The 14,704-nt window shown below is 53.4% G+C and overlaps 1 protein-coding gene across 1 annotated transcript in view; it reads right to left on the bottom strand.

Annotated features, from left to right (window-relative positions):
* The window catches only part of RPH3AL (rabphilin 3A like (without C2 domains)), a 152,250-nt gene extending 141,488 nt beyond the window's left edge, over positions 1-10,762 (bottom strand). Inside the window, exon 1 of the mRNA XM_033185245.1 lies at positions 10,687-10,762. The gene's annotated coding sequence lies outside the window, so the exon portion shown is untranslated. The remainder of the gene's footprint in view (positions 1-10,686) is intronic.
* Positions 10,763-14,704: the final 3,942 nt, after the last annotated feature.

Here is a 14,704-nt window from a genome sequence, read left to right as displayed (position 1 = left end):
CTGAAGTGCAGTGGTACAAGGGTCACTGCAGCCTTGACCTCCCACCTCAGCCTCCCGAGTAGCTGGGACTACATGTGCATGCTACCACACCTGGCTAATTTTTCTACTTTTTTTAGAGATGGGTTTTTGCCATGTCGCCCAGGCTGGTCTCAAACTCCTGGGCTCAAGCAATCTGCCCACCTCGGCCTCCCAAAGTGCTGGGATTACAGGCGTGAGCCACCGTGCCAGACACTATGCTTCGATTTTTTAAGAAAAAACATTCACCTAGCCCATGACCGAGCAATTCCACACTTAAAAGAAGTAAAACAGGTAAGAGAAATAAAGTAAATGACAGGAATACAAACAAATGTCAGCACGAATACTTATGGTCACTCCACTGATAACAGCCAGAAATGAACACAGCCCGGGGGGGTCCATCACCAGGTGAACAGAGAAGCAAGTTATACATATTCATACCGAATACTGGGGTGAGTCTCAACAACGTGACGCCAAATGACAGCGAGAGACGCCCTTCACAAAAGAACACGTTGTACGATCCCATTTACGTGAAGTTCCAGTACAGGAAACATTAACCCACGGTGGCCGGGTGTGGTGGCTCATGCCTGGAATCCCAGCACTGTGGGAGGCTGAGGCTGGCAGATCACCTGAGGTCAGGAGTTCGAGACCAGCCTGGCCAACATGGCGAAACCCTCTCTCTACCAAAAATACAAAAATTAGCTGGGTGTGGTGGCGCACGCCTGTCATCCCAGCTACTTGGGAGGCTGAGGTGGGAGAATCACTTGAACCTGGGAGGCGGAGGTTGTAGTGAGCCGAGATGGCGTCATTGCACTCCAGCCTGGGCAATAAGAGCGAAGCTCTGTCTAAAAAAAAAAATTAACCTCTGGTAAAAAAAAAAACTCCAAAGAGTGGTTGACTGTGGGGGGAGTGGGACACGGACTGATGGGGATGGGGTGTGAGAGAATGCTCTGGGAATGTGGTCATGTTCTCTATTTTGATAGGAGCCTGGGTTGCATAAGTTGACAGGTTTATCTGAGCTCATCAGATGCAACAGGTAAGATTTGTGTATTTCATTGTGTGCATGTTTTACCATGGAAGAAAAATAAAAATACCATAAACAACTACTGAACTTTAGTTCATGGTAAGCTTACTGAAGCATTTGACTATTATATTCAAAAGATGCATTAAGATAGATAAAAAGCAAGCCACAAACTGAGAGACGTCTTTGCAGCATAATAGGCATCTGATTAAGTACCAGTACGTGGACATACGGAGATCACCTACGAATCAGTAATAATCTAAAAGGGAAAGGATGGGTAAAGAAAAGCACAGTGTGCAAATGAGTTAATATTTGAAGTCAGTTAGGGAAAGAGAAAAGGAAACCCCAAATCTAGTAACATCAGTTCCTGGACTCGAAAGGCTAAGGGATAAAGGAGGAGGGAGACTCTCACCATTTGCCTTTTCATACCTTTAGAATTTTAAATGACATTATTTATTTATTTATTTATTTATTTATTTATTTTTGAGACAGTCTCACTCTGTTGCCAGTGCTGGAGTGCAGTGGTGCCATCTCGCTCACTGAAACCTCCGCCTCCCAGGCTCAAGCAATTCTCTTGCCTCAGCCTCCAGAGTAGCTAGGATGACAGGTGCCAGCCACCACATCCAGCTAATTTTTGTATTTTTAGTAGAGATGAGGTTTTGCCATGTTGGCCAGGCTGGTCTTGGACTCCTGACCTCAGGTGATCCGCCCGCCTCGGCCTCCCAAAGTGCTGGGATGACAGGCGTGAGCCACTGTACCCGGCCCCTTAAATGACATGATTATAATGTATCTTCCAAAAATAAACTGAAATTAAGTTTAAAATACAGCTTGTGGGCAAAGTGAACTGAAATAACAGGTCAACAATCTGGAAAGAAAGAAAATCAAGGTCTTCCCTTCCATCATAAAACAAAATAAATTTTGATTGGATTAGCACTGAAAGTCAAAGAGAACTGAATGGAAAGGCTGAAATCAAAAAAGAACCTGAAGAAAACAGAGCTGAATATTTATCTGACCTTGGAGTGAGGAAGACCTTTCAAACCCAAAAAGAGGGTTTTTGGAACATCATAAAATGAAAAGACTGATGGACTTAATCAAATGCATTAGTCAGCTCAGGTTGCCACGAAATACCTCAGGCAGGATGGCTGACATAGCTGGTTCTTTCCCACAGTCCTGGAGGCTGGGGAGTCCAACATCAAGGTGCCAGCTGGCTCTGATTCTGGCGAGGGCCTCTCCTCCTGCCTTGTGAACATGGTGAGGGCCCAGGGGAAGGGAGAGACAGAGACAGAGAGAGTTGAGGGAAGCGGAGGAGGGGGAGAGAGAGAGAGAAGGAGAGAGAAAGGGAGAGGGAGAGAGAGATTGGGAAAGAGAAAGAGAGATTGAGAAAGGGAGAGAGAGGCAAGGTGCAGTGGCTCATGCCTGTAATCCCAGCACTCTGGGAGGCCGAGGTGGGAGGGTGCCTGAGCCCAGGAGATGGAGACCAGCCCCGGCAACATGGCAAAACCCAATCTCTGTTATAATTTTTTTTTTTTTTAAAGAGAGATTGACAGAGAGGTTGGGAGAGGTTGAGCAAGAGAGAGTGGGGAGTGGGGAAAGAGGAGGGGGAAGGGGAAGGAGAACGCCCTCCAGCATCTGCGTTCATAGGGACACTGATGTATCACATCAGGGCCCCACCTTTCTGACCTCATTTAACCTTCATTACTGCCTGACTCCACACACAGCTGCACTAGGGGTGAGCGCCACAACCCAGGAATGTTGGGGAACACAAACGTTCAGTCTGTATTACCACACAAACATTTAAACTTTCTCTCTGTTTAAAAATAATCAATCCATGTCCTTTGTAGGGACATGGATGCAGCTGGAAATCACCACTCTCAGCAAACTATCGCAAGGACAGAAAACCGAATACCGCATGTTCTCACTCATAGGTGGGAATTGAACAATGAGATCACTTGGACACAGGAAGGGGAACATCACACACCGGGTCCTATTGTGGGGAGGGGGAGGGATAGCATTAGGAGAAATACCTCATGTAAATGACGAGGTAATGGGGGCAGCACACCAACATGGCACATGGATACATGTGTAACAAACCTGTAGGTTGTGCACATGCACCCTAGAACTTAAAGTATAATTTTTTGAAAAAATTTTTAAAATTAAAAAAATTAAAAATTAAAAAAAATCATAACACTTGGTATACAACAAGATCTTTAAAAAGAGAAAAATAACCAAAGAAAAATGCCAAAAGGAGGGGAAAAAATGTTTGTTACATATGTCAGTCAACATAGAGAAATCAATGCAGGTTATCAAATCGTGTCTATAAGTATCATCTCCATTTTTAAACAGTAAACATTGGCTATCTCTGGAGATTGGGAATCACAGCTTTTTACTTTCTTCTTTGTGCTTTTTCTAAATTTTCCACAATGAACATGAATTACTTTTATAATTCAAAAAAACCTTTTTTTTTTTTTGAAGAACTTTTATGTCAAGGTCAAGCAACATCCAAGCGGACAGTCCAGTTCTGCGCAGACTTTAGGTGGATGGCTGGTGAGCCTGGCAGGGCGTGAGCAAGGAGTCCGCACCGCAGACCCAGGAGGGCATGGGCTGTATTACCCTATAGACGACAGGAAACCCTAGAGGTGCCCAGAGGAGGAGGACACGAGAGGGAACGCAAACCAGTGAAACTCCTGCCCCATGGAAAACGGAACGTGTATTTGAGATGGCTCCAAACCAGTGAAACTCCTGCCCCATGGAAAACGGAAGGTGTATTTGAGATGGCTCCAGAGGGACAACAGAGGCAGACTTCAGCTCAAAAGAGGGAAGAATTTCCAGCTCCTGAGCTGTCCCTAAATGCAAAGCACTATGCAGTGAAGCTGTATCAGTCCCCCAAGGACTCAGGTACTGATGGGACGAAGAATTCTCCACTCAGGAAGGGTTTTTTTGTTGTTGTTGTTGTTTTGTTTTGTTTTTGAGACAGAGCCTTGCTCTGTGGCCCAGGCTGGAGTGCAGTGGCGTGATCTCAGCTCATGGCAACCTCTCAGGTTCAAGTGATTCTCCTGCCTCAGTCTCCCAAGGAGCTAGGATTACAGGCGTGCGCTGCCACACCTGGCTAATTTTTATATCTTTAGTAGAGATGGGGTTTCACCATGTTACCCAGGCTGGTCTTGAACTCCTGACCTCGGGTGATCTGCCCACCTGTCATTCATGTTCTTATATAAAGACCTAATTCCTTTTCAATGTTGCGCAGTAGCCCAAGGTATGAAAATACAAGTTTACGGAGTTTTCTCACCACAAACAAACATTCAGATTCTGTACGATCTTTCGTCACCACAAACTGTCACAAAGGCCGTCCCAGAAGTTGTCACCTGTGCACAGGTGCCAGCATTTCTTTAGGGCAGATCCTGAGAAGTAGAATCACTGAATCACCATGTCACAGGGCAGTTGCATTTATTTTGACAGGTCCTGCAAAACCACATCCACCATGACGTTCCTTTCCAAGCCTCAGATCCCAGAGATTTACAGATCCCATCTCCTTGTCGGTTTCAGCCAGGCACTGATACCTCCCTGGGATACTCCAGGCCTCAGCGCAGCTCTGTGGCTCCTCTTTCTATGAAAACTGTCACCCACCCGAGATGGGCTGCCACCATCACCAGCAGCCTTGGAGCACAGCCCAAACGGTCACCCATCCGGTTACTGGTGGAGAAGTCTCTTGGATGAGGAAGGCAGGCCTCTAACTCTGAGATGCTGCACTCTGTGAGTCAGGGATACGCCATCCATGAGCGAGAAGGAGGGGCTGAGCAAGAGGAGACTAAACCCGGTGTCACTCAACTGTTGTGATGGGCCAGACCCAAAGATGAAAATGCACCAACATGTACATTTAGTCATGAGCACACCTGGGTGATAGAGACAGGACCAGATAGAGACAGACAGTGTCCAACACAACTGATTAAGTGTCCATGGTAAAATAAGTGCTCTTACACGAGGTGCTAACGACGTAATTGCGGTCTTACATAAGGAGCTCCGGTATTTTTAGCAGCACATAACTGCCATGTGAATGGAGGAGCTGCCCTCCCAACGAATGCTGCTTACTGTACGGGCTGGTGCAGGCCTTGAAATGCCAGTGCTTTGCAGGGAGCTAGCTGCTGTCAGAGGGGTGAGGATGTCTGTGCCCGGGGCTGCAGCTCTGCCCGTGTTCTGCAGTTTCTACAGGCTGGCCGGACTCCCCACAGCCAGCTTGAGGTACACACATCACCGTGCCTACACCCCCAAGCATCCCAAAAGCAAGAAAAGCAAGGGCCACTTCAGGGGCTCGCCCAACCTAAGCAGCCACCTTCTAGCTAAGAGAGATCCCCCCAGACCCAGCGGGGTGGAGGGAGACAGAAAGAAACCCCAGCCGGTCTGGGCTCAGCTCCCTCGTTCCCCGAGCTGACCCCTCGGGAGCCTGGGTGCTCACCCCCCTCATGTCACCTCCCACCGGTCACAAGAAACCCAGGGCTGCAGGTACAGTGAAGTCAAAGCGGCCTCTCCGAACGGTGCGTCTGTATTCACGTCCCGGGTTTAGGATCCCTGCAGTCTTTATTCCCGTTTCTTTCCATTGTATTCAGTCTAACACACACACACACACACAGAGGAGTACACAAGGGTTAGAGTTAGCATTGATGGAAGGAACACAGCCCTATGACTGACACCCCAATAAAGAAACCAGGCAGTACCAGCCTCCCGGAAGCCCTCCTCATCCCTCCCGGAAGCCTCCTCATCCCTCCCGGAAGCCCTCCTCATGCCTCCGGAAGCCTCCTCATGCCTCCCGGAAGCCCTCCTCATCCCTCCCGGATAGCCTCCTCATCCCTCCCGGATGCCCTCCTCATCCCTCCCGGAAGCCCTCCTCATCCCTCCCGGAAGCCCTCCTCATCCCTCCCGGAAGCCCTCCTCATGCCTCCCGGAAGCCCTCCTCATGCCTCCCGGAAGCCCTCCTCATCCCTCCCGGATAGCCTCCTCATCCCTCCCGGAAGCCCTCCTCATCCCTCCCGGAAGCCCTCCTCATCCCTCCCGGATGCCCTCCTCATCCCTCCCGGATGCCCTCCTCTGCCTCCCGGAAGGCTCCTCATCCCTCCCGGAAACCACGACCCTGATTTCCAACACCTTCCATGCATTTGGCCCTCTTGGCACTTTATCAATGTGGAATCAGGCACGGACATGCTCCTTTCCGTCTCATTCCTTTTGCTCGACATTGTTTGTGTGATTTATCCACATGTACGGTGTGGTTACAGATTGTTCCGTCTCAGCACAGTGGGGTGCTCCATTGTCAGCCTTCACCCCAATTTATGTGTCCATCTACTGCTGATAAACATTAGGGGGCTTCCGGGGGTGGGGGGTTAGCTATTACAAATAGTGCTGCTATGAACATTCTAGTATATGCCTTTTCACTGCAACCCATCCTAAAATGCACATCATTGAAACTACTGCTTTAAGCCTCAAATCTTGGGAAAGTCAATGTACCCCCCCTCTCCAGTTTACCCTTTCATTCTTTAAACATGGTCCTTCCACTGTCTACAGAGCACCACGTAAAGGGTACTGGCCATCTCCTTGAAGTCTGAGTATTTAAAAAATGAAAAATTAATTAAAAATTAAAAAACAAATTTTTTTAAGATGACAATTGGCCAAAGGAGTCAGACTTTCTAGGACTAAAGTCCCCTCCTTGCTGTGTGTCTTTGGACAAACACTGAACCTCTCTGTGCATCAGTTTCCTTACCTGTAAAATGGGACTAGTACTCTAACATCATCTGACTGAGGTTTAAACAAGGGAGCAGCGTCTGCACAAGGTGAGCCCTCATTAGTGTTCATAGCAATGATTCCTGCTGAAGGTTTCCTGTCTTTCTCAACACCCCTGTGGTAGCCTGCTCTGGGCGTCCCCTGCCCGGATATCTGTGAGCAAGGTCCTCAAAGAAAAGGAGATCGCAACTGAGGACAAGCAACTCTACCACCTCCAGCTGGAGCGGAGCCCCACCAGCGAGCCCTCCCCTCCACGCCAGATCGCTCCCGTCCCTCAGCCTCTCCAGGCATCAGAGATGCATGGCGGCAGCAGCTACTGTACTGTATGTCACTCAAAATGGGACCTCGACCACGGTCACTGTGCTGGGGTCATTATTAATGGTGTGCCAGCGGCCTGGTGACAACCTGCTGGGGCACCCAAAGTACCCAAAAATCACTGCCTGGAAAAAAAAATGTTTTTAAATGTTGATGCAAAAGAAGAGTGAAGAGGAGTATTTTGCTTTTTTTTAGATGACAAAGACGGAAGAAACCCCCTCAAAACAGACAGTGCAAGAGGCCCAGGAGCAGGAGATTCCGGCCTTGCGAGACTGGTTGCCATGGTAACCGTATTTCACAGCAGGAGCTCGTTTTTATGACAGTGACCCGCACAGAGAAGGGAAGGACGTCTCCTGAAGAAACTTAGTTGAAGGCTTTCCCATGTGGGGTGAGGGGAGTGAGTTTTGTTACAAAAGAAAAGGCATGTTAAGGTGCCTTAAGAGGCAGAAATAATCCCAGGGCCCTTGCAAGGTTCCTCTACTCACAGCTCTTACTTAAGGCAAGATAGAAAAAAAGGCCTGTTTCCAAGGCCTCCTGGGGTTAATGTCATAGCCTCCCTGGATCACTGGTCCCATCATTAACCACCTGTTTGTTACAAAGTCCTTTCCTGGAGTCCAGCAGAGTCCCAAGCAACCAACCGAGCCACCAGGAAGTCGTGCACACCTGGGCCAGGGGCTGAGAAGACACGGAAGTGTAACACACACTCTCTGGACTGAAAAACACACCTTCATGGACAAACAGCAAATCCTAGCATCTAAAAACAGCCTTGGGAGTCAGACAGACTTGAGTTCCAGCCTCCGCTTTGCCCACCTATATGCTGTGTGATTTAAGCAGGTCTCTGGCCCCCTCTGTGTCCTCATAAACAGAATGAGGACAATAATCCTAATGCTAACCCCTCTGGATGTCTCTAGGACAAAGGAAAACGAGGGACTGCCTGGAATGATTAGCACACTGCCCAGCACGGGACAACCCACTCAACAAACAGCCGCAGTGATTAAGAGCTGGAAAAGTGTATCTCGCACTCATGATATAACGGGAGGCTAATAGCAGAGAACAAAGTACTAAACTGTGTGGCACAACCTGCAACCGATCCTTCAACAAGCCCAGCAGGAACGCAGAGGGACCGGAAGAAGGGAACCATCCTGGAGGGAGGTGGTGCTTGAACTGAATTCGCTTGAACTGAACTCTAAAGGATGCTGGGGAGGTGTTCTTGAAGGTCAGAGGGTGGGAACGCCTCTACTGAGTGCTTACAGGGTGTCCAGTCCTGGAGAGCCAGAGACAAGGGGAACAAGCTTCCCACTGCCATCAGGGACAGAAGGGGATGTGAGATCAGCCCACAGCTGCAGCTGGTGGCCTTGAGGGCGTTGTGGAGTGGGAAGCCAGGAAAGGGTCCCTGTGCAGCAAGGAGGTGAGCAGACCTTTTCCAAGGAAACCGCACCTGAGCCAAGTCCCAGAGGGTGGGGCGAGAGGGCTCAGCCAGTGGCAGGAGGGAAGACGCTGCAGGACTGGAAATTGGTTTGCCAGAATGAGGCCAGGTGACTGAGGGCCTTCAAACCCAGGCAGGGGAGCCGAGCTTTGCCTGGGAGGACATATGGAGCCTCTGAAGATATCTAGGTGGGGAGGGGGTCGGTGACAGGGTGAAAGGGACCATCATTCTAGAGGTGACACGCCAGATGGGTTGCCGCATGGGGCTGGAGGGCGTTGCCGCAGGAGACAGACCAGCTAAGAGGCCTCTGTACTCTGGTCTGAGGTGTTCAAGTCCTGTAGGAATCGGTCACAAAGGAGAGAGGAGAGGCAGACACATTTGGAGAGGAGTGGAAATGATGGAGAATGAGGGAAACCCACCAGCAGGAAGCGAGCGAGGGCAGCCGCCTGGGAGGGGGAGGGGGAGGGGGAGGAGGCCAGTCGGGTGTGCTGAGTTTTCGGTGACACCGGGGCACCCAGAGAGCAAGACAGGATGGGCTGGAAGTCAGAGTGGCCATTCCCAGAGGACTCCCCGAGCCAGCCCCATAAGAAGCACAACACAGGGTTTGGGAAAACAGTCCCAGGTAAGAGGGAAGAAGGTTCAGCAAAGAAGGACCCAGGAGAGAGGCATGCCCAGAAATGACGGCGGGGAGGCTGCAAGCTGAACCCCAGCGCGCCAAGGTCCACTTCCAGGGAAGAGCGACGGCGGCCCCACAGAAGAGGCGGGTTTGGAAACAAAATGACTTTTGGGTTCAGCAGTTTCAGGGCAGTGGCCGCGGCAGCCAGGCTGCAGAGGATGGAGGGGGGCAGCTGGGTGAGAGAGTGAGCAGGTGCCAAGCTCTCGTGGGAAAATGTGACAGAGAAAAGAGCAAACAAGCGGAAGGCTCAGAAGCTGAGTTTTGAGTTTTTCAGGAGATGGGAGATGGGAGTTGGGAGGCCGAGGGGATGTCAGAGGCACGGGGCGGGGGTGGGGGCTGGAGGCGGCCCGAGTACGGTCTCCCCTGGTGTGGGGCGGGGCGGGGCGGGGACGGGACTGCAGGCCTCAGTCTACCCACGCGCCCACCAGGGTCTGCAGGGGCGTCCCCAGGGCTCCCCCTGCCCTCAGACTGCCCGCTGCACAGACGCAGGGTGACAGTGACCATTCCCCGAATCTCCATGGCTCTGATCTCTCCCCGGGGACAGTTTCCACCTGCAGCAAGACGCCTCCCCGCAGGGCGACCCCCGGGGTGTTCCGGACCCAGGCGGACCCCCGGTCGCTCTGCCCTCCGAGCAGCCGGGCAGGAGGCAGAAGCCCCAGACGCCCCGGCAGAGGCCTCCCTGCAGCGCAGGGAAGGAAAGGCGGTTCCACGCCGGGCCCAGAGCCGGCGTCCGGGCCAGGGGGGCGCCCCACGGATGGAAGCGCCTCCCCGACGCCTCCGCCCGACTCCGGGAAGCGGCTTTGGGTGGGCTGGAAGCCGACCTCGCGGGCCTCAGGCTGAGAGGGGCGGGCGGGGCGCGTGGAGGCGTCGCTCTCGGCCGTGAGAAGGACCCCCCAGTCCCCCACGCGCGCCCCGCCTTCCGACCACCCGGCCACGGGCGAAAGCCCAACTGCGCAGGGCCCCCGTGGTGCCCCCAGTCTCGTGGGACGTCGGGTCCCCGCCCCAGGCCGGCCGGGTGCAGAGGGGCGGCAGCCTGGACCCGGCCCCTCCCCGCACGTGCGCGCCGGGGCGGGCGCTGGGAAACGCGGCTGTGGACTCGCTGCCCGGAACTCGCGCGGCGCCGCCCTCCCCCCGCCCCCACCCCGAGCTGGGGGCACCGCGGGATCCCCGGGGGTCCCCGAGGCCGGGACGGAGCGCGAGCCGGTCGGAGTGGGGGGGCTCCGGCCCGGGCGCGGCTCCGCGCAGTCGGGGGCAGCCCAGGCTCCGGCCACCGGCGGGAGGAAACCCGGCTCCAGGCCCTGCCCGCGCCCCGCCGGCCCCGGAATCGCCCCCACCCGCGGCGCCAAGAGCTCCCGGGTCCCCGCCGCCGCCCTGCGCGCCCCGCCGGCCCCGCCCTGAGCCACGCGCACCCCCCGGCCTCGGACGGGGCCCCGGACCTGGGGCGGCCCCACTTCCCCCGGGACTCACCTGGGGTTCGGCCCCGCGGCCCGCGCGCTCCCTCGCTGCCCTCTGGCGGCAACCGCGAAGCACCGCCCGCCCCGCCCGCCCCGCCGGGACCTGCTGCTGCAGAGCCCGGCCCGAGGGCACCCGCTAGGCGACCGCTGGATGGTGACCTCGGGATGGTCCCCACGGGCTCGCTGGAGGGCGGGGGCGCGGCTCACGGCAGCCTCCGCCTCCGGGGCTCCAGCGACCCTTTCACCCCAGCCTCCGCAGTAGTCAGGACCGCGGGCCGGGCTCCCACCCGCAGCTAATTTTTGTATGTTTTGTAGAGACGAGGTCTCACTGTGTTACCCAGACTGGTCTCGAACTTCAAGACTCAGTTTCTTTATGTGCAAAACAGAGACAACAATAGTCCTGTTGTGATGACTGAATGAGAGTGTGACCCAAGGCCTCGCTCACTACAGGCCCTCAATTGGAAAGCATTATTAATAATAATAATATTCCCTGGTCACTTCTTTTTTTTTTTGAGACGGAGTCTCGCTCTGTCGCCCAGGCTGGAGTGCAGGGGCCGGATCTCAGCTCACTGCAAGCTCCGCCTCCCGGGTTCACGCCATTCTCCTGCCTCAGCCTCCGAGTAGCTGGGACTACAGGCGCCGCCACCTCGCCCGGCTAGTTTTTTGTATTTTTTTAGTAGAGACGGGGTTTCACCGTATTAGCCAGGATGGTCTCGATCTCCTGACCTCGTGATCCGCCCGTCTCGGCCTCCCAAAGTGCTGGGATTACAGGCTTGAGCCACCGCGCCCGGCCCCTGGTCACTTCTTAACCCTAAAGCCTGGAGGGGGCAGGAATTCCAGGGCCTTAGCCCACCACCCAGCTCTCGGGAGTTGCTCACACTGCTGCGCGCACAGACGGTGGCAGAGAACTCGGCGTCTCTGGGGCGACTCAGCCTTCCCTGGGACTGCCAACCGCCTGAGAAAGACGTATAGGTGACCTGAGGCTGCCTCCCTGAAGCCTTCCTCTTGGCTCCAGCTGTATCCCGGGGGAGCCCACACGACCCCATCCCCCAACCTTCTATTCCTTCACCATTACAGCTTTCAGTAAATATTTGTTGCACCTCTGCTCTGTGCCAGCTCTTCCTAAATGGGATTCTCACACGTTTCACTTAACCCTTGTTTTCCCAGGTCTTAACCACATAAGGTCCCAATGACAGTAACAAAACCACCTTTATCTGTCTGTGCCCTGGGGATGGCTAACAGATGAACACAGGTGCAGCCTCCTGGCTAACTCCCGAAGCCACTCCCTTCTCTCCTGCCCCAGTGTTTGTCCCCTTGGCTCACAAGGCAGCACACTCAGGACTGTTCCACTCCCCTCCCCCCAACCCAGTGTGAGACGCCCTCATCCTCTCACAGGGGGGCTCCTGCATGCTCACTGCAGTGGGGGGGGGCTGCTGCCACACAAGTGTCCACACGTGTGCACACCACCCTAACCAGCCACCAGGCTGCACAGCCCCTCAGTCCACACATATGCACCCCACCCTAGACCAGGCACCAGACTGCACAGCTCCTCGTGCCAATGTCATGGGGAGGGGCTGGTGATGCAGCCCTTTTACTAACTTCTCTTCCCAAAGTCTAGGCAAGAGCCTCATTCCCCATCTACTCAGTGACATTCAAAGTGGCCTCTCTTCTCTTTTTGCTCCTTGGTCCAAACAAGCTCATTTCTTCTCTTTCTTCAAATAAACTATGGAATTATTAACAGAGAGACAGACAGAGAGAGAGAGATCTTGCTAGCTGTAAATCCAGCGGTTCTCTAAACAAGGTGAACTCATTTACTCATCAACAGATAACTGTTATGCACTGTTGCAGGAGCTGGGGATACAGAGGTGAAGAGACTCCTCTCCCTCCAAGGAGCTTGCTGTCTAGAGAGGGGAGCAGCCTTCAGATGAATAAATGAATACTACTAGGCACTTCCTATTGTCTAGGAATTTCTACTAGAACCGCTGTCTCTGTTTCTATAACATAATGCCACTGACTGAGTAAATTATAAAGAAAAAAAGTGTATTCAGTTCATGGTTCTGGAGACTGGGAAGTCCAAGAGCATGGCACCAGCGTTTGGTGAGAGCAGGTCATCTCGGTGGAAGTTAGAAGGCAAAAGCAAGGACGCAGACAATGGAGGGAGAGTCACCAGGGTCAGACTCACTTTAGAACAACCTGCTCTCGCGAGACCTAACTCACTTCTGCCAGAACAACATTAACCCGTTCAAGAGGGCTCGGCTCTCGTGACCTAGTCACCGCGTATCAGGCTCTTACTGAACATGTCCACCCCCTACCACTGTTAGACTGGGATTCAGTTGCCAGCACATAAGCCTTTGGGATACGTTCAAACATACCCACTGACAGGTGATAAGGACCTTCGCCTCTAAAGAGGAGCTACCAGACACCCTTCAAGACTTTCCAAGAGGAAACCAAGCTGGTCCTTTGCCCCTCACCCCTCCCCACTGATAGCAGAGAACCGTATTCCTTGGGAGGGGAGCCACCCAGGCAACAGGTCAATGGGTTATGAGAAGACAAGCTTGTCTTTAACCCCACCTGTGTTTCCCCCTTCACCCCCCCCCACCCCGACCCAGAAGATCCTTCCAAGAAATGGAGGCTGCCTGCAGGATGGGCCTCTCCCTCCCCAGAAGCCTGGCTGACGCTCCGCAGCTCCAGGAGCAGAAACCCTGAGCAGGGTTACTCAGCCACAGCATGATTGACTCTTTCAGCCAGGTAATCCTCTGGGGGGGAGAGGGGGCTGTCCTGTGTATGGTACGATCTTTAGCAGCATCTCTGGCCTCTACCCCCTGAATCGTAGTGGCACACATCCAACCCCCAGTTGTGACAATAAAAAATGTCTTCAGGCACTGCCAACTGTCCCCTGGGGGTCACCCTCCCAACCCCTCCCCACCCCTTAACCCAAACCATGTGCCCAGGGCCCATTGCCTATTTCTAGCCAAGAGAATTAGGGGTGGGGAAACTACTCCGTGCTTGCAGTGGCGCAAAACTGGGTAGAGGCAGAGCAGGCCCGCCTTCCCACCCTTGGACCAGGGGAGTTTCCCAAAAGCCAAGTAGAAACTGGAAGAAAGCGGGGTTCAAGCAGCGCCGAGGGCAAGGGAACCCATCACCAGAGGCTGAGGTGTTCCTCGGGAGAGGATCAAGAGGCCAGCCCGAGGACGTGTTACAACGGGTCTCCTGGGAAACCCTCAAATGCCCACATCTGGAGGGGATCAAGGCAGAAGGATGAGGGAGAAAGAGAAGAGAGCCCTCCTTCCACCTGCCAGCATCTGAACTGCAGGGAAGGGGGGGGTGGCATTGGAAAAAAAGAATGAAAGTTGGGTTTAGGTTGGGCACAGTGACTCACGTCTGTCATCCCAGCACTTGGGGAAGCCAAAGCAGGGAGCTCAAAGCTCACTTGAGCCCAGGAGTTTGAGACCAGCCTGGGCAACATGGTGAGATCCCCGTCTTTACTAAAAATAAAAAAATTAGCAGGGTGGGGAGGTGCATGCCTGTACTCCCAGCTACGGGGGGCGGGGAGGTTGGGGGGCTGAGTTAGGAGGATCGCTTCAACCTGCCAGGTGGAAGTTTCAGTGAACCTTGATCGTGACATTCCAGCCTGGGCGACACAGCAGATCTTGTCTCCAAAAACAAAAAAGGAGGAGGAGGAGGAAAGAAACTTGGATTCATAGATCTAGTAGGTTGAATGATGGCCTGAAAAATATATGTCCACATCTTAACTCCCAGAGCCTGTGACTGTGACTTTATTTGGAAAAGGGTCTTTGCAGACATAATTAAATTGAGGCTGTGTCATGATGTGATCATCCTGGACGTCCAGCCGGCCCAAAATCCAATGACAAGCATCACTACAGGATGTACATAGAGACTAGAAGGCGGCCCTGGGAAGATGGAGGCAGAGATTGCAGTGATGCAGCCACAAACCCAAGGACACCTGGAGCCTCCAGAAACCAGAGAAAGGAAGGAAGGATTCTCCCTTGGAGCCTCCAGAAATGGGAGGA

This window comes from Trachypithecus francoisi, unplaced genomic scaffold (assembly GCF_009764315.1).
Source record: "Trachypithecus francoisi isolate TF-2019V2 unplaced genomic scaffold, Tfra_2.0 Lachesis_group20, whole genome shotgun sequence".
Taxonomy (NCBI): Eukaryota; Metazoa; Chordata; class Mammalia; order Primates; family Cercopithecidae; genus Trachypithecus; species Trachypithecus francoisi.
This window is presented reverse-complemented; position numbering and strand designations above follow the sequence as displayed.